We start from the raw sequence: 10360 nt of genomic DNA, 5'->3' as shown, positions 1-10360 counted from the left end.
GACCCGGCTTGGCATGGTCCCTTTGGGTTGCATGGCATCTCAACAATTGGATAGACAAAATGAGACTAAGGACACTTATGATTTGTTAATATATTCTAATATATTAATTTGAAATCATATTATTTAATTAGTATTGATCAATAATTAATTTGGAATTAATTTTGTGATCAAAAGAGACTAATTAAATATAAGGGGATTGATTATGTAAATCTTTTATTCTTATATAGTGGGCTTATGGTCCATGATTCACTAGATTGGGCTAGGACCCATTGGGTGCTCCATGGATGCTCTATGGAGGTTAAAACCCATGGATCATGTGGGAAATGAAAATCCATGCACATTAGGGTTTACATGGTGTAACCTTACATGTGACACACTATATAAGAAACCTAATATGGAGAAAAATCGGCATCTAAGACAAAAAGGGTAAGGGTTAGCCGATTTTGTGCTCAAGTGTATTTCTCTCAAGTTATTCCAAGAGTGTTGGTGTTGCGTGAAGCATTTGAGGCATCACATTTGGGGTGCTAGGCTCACAAGGTCTTTAGGAATCCAATCAACAAGAAAGGTTTGTCATTCTACTAATTTTTATATTACAAGTACCGCATGGTCTGCTAGTTAGAATGAGAACCTCGGAAAACTCTTATTTGCATGTATATTAGAGAAAACATAGATCCAAGGTTTCTAGGGTTGCATGTACACCATATGAGTGTTACAATGCTCAAAACCCATCAGCCTTGTCGTGAAATTTACCCAATCATAAAATATGGACACTTCTTGTTGCACATTAAGATCGTTTTGGGGACAATTTCGAAGTAATCCCTTGTAGCGTTCCCATGCTTCAAATAGCGACTCACCCTTTTGTTGCTCAAAGTTAGCTTTGGCCTTTTTGAGTTTATCCACCTATGATGGTAGGCGTAATTGCTCCAATAATTCCTCACGCATTTTTTCCCATATAGTGATTGTGCCGGGTGGAAGTGCCTTCAACCAATCCTTGGCAGCCCCCTTGAAAGTGACCGGAAGCATTCTCAATAACACTGTTTCGCGTTAAACATTCAGGATGTTGAAGTAATCAGCGATGCCATTGACTTCATCAATATGTTTGTAGGCATCTTCATGATCTTTTCAGGTGAATGGAATCTCTTTTAATGCAACAAGGATGTTCCCCATGAGTTCAAATGTGGCAGTGGCTAGAATAGCGGGTTGCACAAGATGTGACAACTGGAAGATTTTGGGACAAACAAGGCCTAAGGTGTATCTACGTGTTATGTAAAATCACAACATATATGATGCAATAAAATCATTGAAAAACCAAGAAGGCAACATTTTTATAATATATATATATATATATATATATATATATATATATGCTTTGGAAATCAAGTTAGTAACAAACACTTGAAAGTCAATAAAATGGACCAAATATATCGAGAATTTCAATTGCATATAGAATGTTTTAAGCTTGGACCGAGAAGCCTCAAGACCGAGAAGCATCTAAGTCGAGAAGTCTCTAGGGTGAGAACCCTCTCAACTGAAAGCCCATACCACTCGGACTGAAAACTATTTGTTTTAAGAAATCTCGGTTGGGACCGAGGATCTTAGTTCTCGGCATCTATGGACCGAAATCAACTCCTGTTCTCGGTGACACATATGACCGAATACCTATATTCTCAGTAATGCCTTGGGAGTCTTGGTTGGGTGGAAATCGAGGGAAATTGACCTTGTGATTTAATGGTTCAACTTTACCCCCTTTTACTTACCATGTCTCCATGCTAAACATGCATTTAACCCCCAAACAACAATGCACCCATCCCATCCATTCTTCCTTTATAACCTTTGGCCGAGGATGCCTTCTTTCACCACCAAAATCATTTTCCTTTCAATTCACTCGTCTCTTTCTCTCAAAAACGAGCCAAGATCTTCCAAGAATTTACCTTCTTCAAGTGATCTTGGATTTTTGGTAAGTATTTTCATGAAACCCTAGTGTTTTATACATTTCTATGTTAGTTTCATCATCTTTACACACATTATTATGTGTAACATCCTTAGGGTAACAAAATCTTCAAAGAGTTCACCAAACACATACAAGTGTTTTAGGCTTGGAATCTTCACATAATCTCTTCAAACAACCCACAAATCCACTCAAGGTGAGTTCATACCCCCACTTTTTCGAGATTTTCATGTTTTAGGGGGGGGGGGGGGATACAAGTCAAAATTTGGTTTATTATACAAATATTTTCATGTTTTATATATGCCATTATATGCAAAATATATCCTTATCACTAGCCTTTATACAAATATTTTCATGTTTTATATATGCCATTATAAACATATTCAATATTATAAAAATCATAATAAAAATTATAGTTTATAAAACTTCATGATTTTGGAAATTTTTTACTAAACGTTAGTTTTCTAATAAAAAGGGGTATTTTGTAGTCCTTATACTATTTTGGTGGGTCACAACCCAAAAACATTATGTTTGACTATATATGTTGGACACAAGATAATAACTTTATATTCGTATAAAAGATTACATAAAAAGTTTCAACAAACCAACAGGATAAACTATAATGGGTATACTTTGGGAGTCACAAAACTACACTATCGTTTTGTAATAGTCAGATAATTATTTAAAGGCATAGTTATTTTATTTACAAGCAAAAAGAGTTCTCAATACACGTAAATCGACTAATACAACATTGTGAGACAGTTAGCTTCATCATACCCACCAGATTACATGTTACAGTCCTGAATTATAACTAGAGTCTCTTATAGGGAGAGTGTGACACTTGTGTATAGATCTATACAGGATTGACAACCCCGCACCTAAATTGTTAGTTATAGTTAGACCGACAGGTCTGGGTAACAAATGTCGTAACAGTTCCGATGCTTGAAGCACGTCGTTCAAGCCACTAGTCGTATTAGTATGGTTATAATAACTCACATAGGGTATCCACAACACCTTTGATTTACGGGTTAACACACATTCAAGTAGTTTTATTTAAAGATAAAACTTCATTACATTTCTTTAAAGTACAACATTACTTACATTTCTAGTCTTGGTACTTAAGACTTACAACTCATTTTTTAGAAAATATTGGATTTTATGGAAGTATACACTATCATTTTCACGAAAACATTACAAACCGCTTTTTCATACAAAAAATCTTATGAGGAGAGAGTAATCATAGCTGAGCGTCAAATAACAGAGTTACAAGGCACCTCGACTTCATCTCAAGGACTGCAGGAGACTACCCGCTGTGATTAGGGTGTATCCTACCCACGTCTTGATTTTATTTACGAGTAAGCGTTAATGATACTCTTTTATGTAGGCCTTCATAAAGGTCAATTTTCACAAAAACTATGTACTAGCACCATATTATTAATGAAATGGGTATGTGTTTTATTTCATTAAATGTCACTATCTGTTATGCAACTGTTTGTTGTATGATAAATATCGTTGTGAAATGCTTGCAAATTTCAATAACAACTAGACATGATACATATATAAAACAAGGCATTCATTTATGGTAATGTCTTATTCTTAACTATTCTTAAAATCTCATCGTCATTCCACCTTGATACTTTATGGCAGAAGTATCCCACCAAGGAAGTCAAACAGGCGCAAGAACAACACACCAACAGCTCCAGCAGCGCCACCACCGCTACCTCCTCCACAAATAGACTCTGCAGTGTTTCAGGCTGCAATATCAGCTATTGTGGCTGTTGCCATGGTCCAAATCAGCAATAACAACAACGGAGTTGGAAACGGAACCAACAGTTCCAACCAAAGAGAGAATCAAGGCACCAGCGAATGTGCTCGTACAAAGAATTTATGAACTGCAAGCCCAAGATGTATCATGGAGATGGCGGGGTCGTTACTTTAGCAAGATGGTTCGAGAAGACCGAGTCCATCTTTGAAATCTGTGCATGCCCTAATGAGTTCAAGGTCAAGTATGTTGCATGTACATTCGCAGATTTAGCTTTGTCGTGGTGGAATGGCCACGTTAAAACTTTGACTCTAGCTGTTGCCAACGCTATGAGTTTGGAGGATCTTAAGGAGATGATGCTCAAAGAATACTGTCCAAGAAGCGAGATGCAGAAACTAAAACAGGAACTGTGGGAAAATTCCATGAAGGGCTCCGATATTGCCACTTACATTGCTCGATTTAATGAGTCGGCGACTCTATGCCCGGGAATGGTCATCCTAGAGGCCAAGAAAGTAGAACGTTACATTTGGGGGCTATCATATCAGATCCACGTAATGGCCATATCTGCCAAACCAAGCACCTTCGATAGTGCTAAGCATTTGACACAGACTCTTTCCGACTAGGGAATTCGTCAAGGCATCATGACCCCCCACGCCTGAACAACCGAACGAAGTGACAACAAGAGAAATTTTTGGAACAAAAAGGAGGGCCAACCCGCTCAAGAATTGGCCAAGAAGCAACAAACGGTGGTTGTCCATACCATCACAGCCCCTACCGCCCTAGCAGCAACCAAGCAGTATGCTGGAACTCTCCCAAAATGAGACAAATGCAACTACTACCACTACGGAGCCTATCGGGAAATGCAATGTACAAATTGCAACAAGAAGGGGAATACCACCCATTTCTTGAAAGCCCCGACACAACCAACCGCCCAAGCCGCTAATACTGGGTTGAGTCGCACATGCTATGGTTACAGTGAGGCCGGCCATTACAAGAGGGATTGCCCGAAGGCACAGAACAAAAATAGCGGATGTGTGGGAAGAGTTCTAACGATGACGCATGAGGAGGCAATAAGGGATCCCACTGTGGTTATTGGTACGTTCCTCCAAAACAACTCATATGCATGCATATTATTCGATAGTGGTGAGGATAAAAGCTTCGTGAGCCACCAATTCAAACACTTACTCAAATAGAAACCCCAATCGTTAAAATGAAACATTCACCGTAGAAATGGCGACTGGTAAAACAGAAAGCACTAAACATATATATACACACATACATACATAGGATGCACACTAACTCTAAACAACCATTCCTTCTAAATCGACCTAATGTCGGTCACAATAAGTAGTTTTGATGTCATCATTGGCATGGATTGGTTGAGCCCTCACCATGCCGATATTCTATGTTACAAAAAGGCCGTTCACCTTAACCTACCAAATAGCAAAACCCTCGTCGTTTATGGCGACAAAACGAACAAGAACCTACAAATCATCTTTTGCATCAAGGCTCGGAAGTATCTGCGTAAGGAATATCATGCCTTCCTGGCTCATGGCGTTGATAAGAAACAGGAAGTGAAAGACATCAAGGATATTCCTGAGGTCTGCAACTTTCCGGATGTATTCCCAAAAGACCTTCCAGGAATCCCTCCGGTACGCCAAGTCGAGTTCAAAATCGACTTGATTCCTAGAGCCACCCCCGTAGCCAAATCCTCATACTATTTAGCACCTGCTGAAATGCAGGAACTGTCCAGCCAACTGAACGAACTGCTAAGCAAAGGATTCATCTGAACAAGCTTCTCACCTTAGGGAGCGCCGGTCTTGCTCGTGAAAAAGAAGGACGGATCATTCTGCATGTACATAGACTATTGAGAATTGAACAAGCTCACTATCAAGAACCGTTATCCCCTAACTCGAATCAATGACTTATTTGATCAACTTCAAGGGTCGAGCTACTTCTCGAAGATTGATCTAAGGTCGATGTATCATCAGTTGCGAATTCAGGAGGAAGATATCCCTAAGACAGCATTCATAACTCGCTATGGTCACTAAGAGTTTGTAGTGATGCCCATCTGTCTAACGAATGTGCCCGCAGTGTTCATGGACCTAATGAATTGTATGTTCCAGCCTTATCTGGAAAAATCCATGATAGTATTCATCGATGACATACTAGTTTATTCATGAAGTGAGGAGGAATACCGTCAACATCTACGGAAAGTCTTGGAGACGTTAAGGGCAGAAAATATATATGCCAAATTCTCAAAATGCGAATTTTGGATCCGAAAGGTAGAATTTTTGGGGCATGTAGTCAGCAAAGAAGGGATACACGTGGACCCTTCCAAATTCATGGCAATTGCAAACTGGACAACACCAAGAACACCAACATAGATACGCTAGTTTTTGGGCCTTGTTGGCTACTACCAAAGATTCATACAAAGCTTCTCTAAGATCGCAAAGCCGCTCATAACCTTAACACAGAAGGGAGTAACTTTTTGCAATGCACATGGAAGATTGAAAGAGGTTAGACAAAGGGAAATTAAATATGTGTGTTTAAAAGTAACTTTTTGCAATGTACATGGAAGACTGAAAGCAAACAACTTTGAGAATGTGATGAGTTTAAGAAACTCTTTGATCGTTTAGATCTTATAATAGGTAAACCACGAAAGCGAAAAACAGCAATATAAAACACAAGAATGAATCTGAATGTGTTGAATGATTCGATTGATTCAATCCTCAGCAGATCTCGATAAAGAACTTCTGTTGTAGAGGATATTAGGGTTACAAAAGATAAAGATAAAAAATACTTGACAGAATAACTTCCAAAATCTTACATACTACGATGCATGCAACCACCTATAAATACAAAACCCTATAAAATAACTCACGGATGGACAGGCCCATACCGGAGACTAAATGGACTAACTAGAGAGCCCAAGACGCAACACCTTTTGGACCTAACAATCTCCCCCTTTGCGTCAAGTGGAGCGAAATTATCACTTTGGCTTGCTGGGTCCAGCTGCAGGAACTTTCTTGGTGGTTTCGAACAGTCGTGGGATAAGAGCAAGAATGGTCTGTCTGAAGCGAATATACCACTGGATCATGTCATCGAAGTACTTCTTATCGTCTGTTGAATTCTGCTTGCATTGATGAATGATACTTAGAACATGTTCCAAACATGCAGTGGTGTAAAGGTGTTTGTCAGCCAAGGCGAACAGGCATTTTTGGCCTTCGTTCCTTGTAAACATGACAGAATTCTGTTTTGGATCGATCCTTCCCATTTGCATCATGTTCAAATCACTGGCAGAGCCAACAGGAGAAATAGTGGGCTTTTTCTTGAATATGCTAGCTATCTCCTTATCCATCTTGGCAACTTCCATGATGTAGCATACGAGCATCCTCTTGAAGTGATCAATAATCAGACTATACTCAGCTTCATTTGTGAGGAGGATGTTGTGCAAAATAATCCAGTCATGTGGATTCAAGTTGGGAAGATCAGAAAGCGATATGGCATGTTCGGTTTTGGCAGAACCCCTCAGCACTTTGAACCGAGCGTTCGTAAAGTTCCCCTCACGAAATGGCTTGAGGACCCGAACGTTGACTATCTTCTGAGCGCTCCAAGTTTGATACTGTGGTTGAGCAAACTTCAGATAGAATTCAACGAGTTCCCTATCAGCCTTTGGATGAGGATGAGGAACATCAGCAACGTTATCAAAGGCATGGAAGATGAAGGCTTTTCGGTTCAGTGGCATGTCGAACTGAGAATCGACAGAGTTGATACGATTCAATGAAATCACTGGTTCAAGCCACAGAATGCTGGGAGTTTCAATCGCCTCTTTAAAAAGCTTCTCAAGAGTCCACGGAGGAAAAAGGGTTTTCCTACTCTCAAGAAGGTCATGAGCCTCCTTCATTTTTCTTTTGGTCGCCTCAGCCTCTCTGGCAACCCGAGCACTCATGTCAGCTTCTTTATCACGGCCTTGCTTCTTTAAGAGATCTGAAATCGTCTCTTTATCATCATCATCACTGTCTTCAGCAATTTTCTTTCCTTTGTATTTGACACCCGAACCTGAGGCTTGACCTGCTGAAGGAGGTTCAGTTGCTTTGGTTGCTGTAGAAGTGGGAGGCGGTTGAGATACATCTTCTCCCCCTTGTTTCGGAATGGACACGAAGTCAAGGAGCCCTTCAAGTTTGCTTAAGAGAGAAAGGGCAGGAGCAAGCTTTTCTGCAAGAGTGCGCCTCACTGTGTAATTCAGAATCGGATCATGGGCTTCAATGATGTTGGAAAGGGTAGTGTGGACATCCGAAACACATGACGAAATAACCTCTCGCTCAGATCGAAGAGATTCAACTTCCTTTTGAGAATGAAAAAGCTGAAGACTCTTGACCTTGAGAGCAGTGGTCTTTCGAGCGAGAGCGTCCCTCACTGAGTTCTCGGCAGCTAGGTCTTCATGCAGCTTCGACAGGCGCTCCTCAATAGTCGCCTTAAACGATGTTTTGTCATCACTGAGAGCTTGACGAAGACTGGCAAATGGCTGCAGTTCTGAAGCAAATGAGGTAGCCAGCTTGTTGACAAGAGAGTCAAGCCTCTCTACATTGGATTCAGAAGTTCCCTGTAGGGACTGCAAAAGAGAAAACGCATCAACAAATAGTTTTTTGGCTTTTTCGGTCGCAGCAGCACACGCCTTGGTAGAGGCGTCAATGGTGGCAGTGGCAGAGTTGATAGAGGCTTCATGAGCCTTAGTAAACGTATCAACAATCCTCTGAATAGCAGCCTCTGAGATGGTAGACTATGAGGAAGAAGAGGAGGAAGCAATGAGAGAATCAATTTTCTCATGAAGCTCCTTGAGATGCTTCTTGGTTATCGGAGCATCATCGTCATCATCACTCTGCATTTGATACGGACTGTAATAGACCGAGTCAAATGTCATGTTCTCTCCACCAATAAAAGGTTCTTCATTATCTGCTGACTTAGCAGGAGATGAGGGAGAGGGTGAGGGTGGAGGCTCGGTTGTGGAAGTGGGTTCGGGTGCTGATGTATGTTCGGTAGTGGGAGTGGTTTCGGGTGCTGTAGTAGGAGCCCACGTATCAGATACGTTGGTTCTAACTCCAACGGTGGTTGTCGTGGTAGCTTCAGTAAAGATGGGAGGTGGTACAGGGATAGAGGTGGATGGTATTTGAGTAGTGGAGGTTATGGGGGGAATTGAAATAGAGATGGAGATTGGGGGAGGAGAGACAGGTCTAGTGAAATCATGTACCTCAGGGGTAGGTGAACGTGGAGGAGTATTACCACGTAGGGACTCTTCAGAGTCAGAACTCTCTTCCTCAGATTCACTGGAGGAGGAGGCAAGAATCAGCTTTCGCCTAGGTTGAGTCTTCCTCTTCTTTGGTGGAGGAGATTGAGCTGCTTTGGAGGGTTTGCGTTTCTTCGTAAAAGGACCTTTCTCTCCCTTGACAACTTTCTTGTCTTTTCCCTTGTCATTCTTCTTTCCCTTGGGAGCAAGCCGATCGGCATCATGAATGGATTGAATCATGTCAGGAGTGAGCTCTCTGGGACCAGAGCGACGAAACTCCTTGTAAGTTCTGATGATCCGGCTGTCGCTTGGAACATCCCCATACATTGACTCAGGGATTGAGCCAATAAACTGAAATTTTGAGGAATCAGAGACGATTATCTTCGTCGTATGGAAAGTACCTATCGAAGAAAGTGGAGAATCAGCGACGATTGGAACGTGATACTTGTCCATCACTCACTTTGTGACCAGCGTCCAGAATCTGGCGTAGGAGATTTCTAAATGGCGAGATGTAGATGTGAGACTCTGAATCAGCTGCTGCCATAAAACTGACCCATAATCAAGGTTGACGCCGTGATACAACCCATAAAGAATGGTCATAAACAAACGACTCGCCCCGTCTGAACCAGCACTGCGTTCTGATAGTCCCCTGAACAAGACAGTGAAGAAACCATTCCATTGAGGAGGTAGGCAAGATTTCTTGAATTTAGTCACTGTTGTCATAATTTCAGTGTATCCCATGTTATAAAACATGGAAAACAACTGTCCCACCAGGATGGATTCAGGGTTAACCCTAGATTCGTCGGGCTCAAACCCTAAAAGCGAACAGAATCGCTACTTGGAGATAGAGGCCTTGTGATCAAGAATGTCGAAGAAGATTCGATCAACAGACTTGTCATAATGGGCTGTGGAGAATATTTGTGAGAGACAATCCATTGGAACTGTTTCGACCTTGGTGAGAGCTGGAACCAGCAGCGAATACTTGAGACATTCCATGATTGGAAACATAAATGCATCATAAACTTGAGGAGTGAGGTCGATAATCAAGCTTTGTTGAGGACGGATTGGCAGAATGTGAGAAGTAGCATGAACTGAGGATGAGTTCGCCATTGAAGAGAAGGATTTGGGAGAGATGATGAACAGTAGAAGAAACGAAGCTTTTCTTGCTCTTTGAATATTTGGTGCAGTAAAGAGGTAAATAATGGTAGAAAATACCTTTTATACCGTGGTGAGAAGAGAGAGAAAAATCTGTTCCCAAATCTTCAAGGGAAATACGAAGAGGTTCCTTAGGTGATTGACGCGTGACAGTGTAGAGCCCTGATGATTACGCAGGAGAGAGAAAGACTGTCCCGTATTACACGCC

General features: G+C 41.2%; 1 non-coding gene across 1 annotated transcript; it reads left to right on the top strand.

Annotated features, from left to right (window-relative positions):
• Window positions 1-787: 787 nt before the first annotated feature.
• LOC145103619 (small nucleolar RNA R71) lies at window positions 788-894 on the top strand. Its single transcript, XR_013706701.1, has one exon. It is a non-coding gene; the product is annotated as a small nucleolar RNA R71 (small nucleolar RNA).
• The last annotated feature ends 9466 nt before the right edge of the window (window positions 895-10360 follow it).

Source organism: Lactuca serriola, chromosome 4, assembly GCF_051521515.1.
Source record: "Lactuca serriola cultivar US96UC23 chromosome 4, Lser_US96UC23_V15, whole genome shotgun sequence".
Classification (NCBI taxonomy): Eukaryota; Viridiplantae; Streptophyta; class Magnoliopsida; order Asterales; family Asteraceae; genus Lactuca; species Lactuca serriola.
This window is presented reverse-complemented; position numbering and strand designations above follow the sequence as displayed.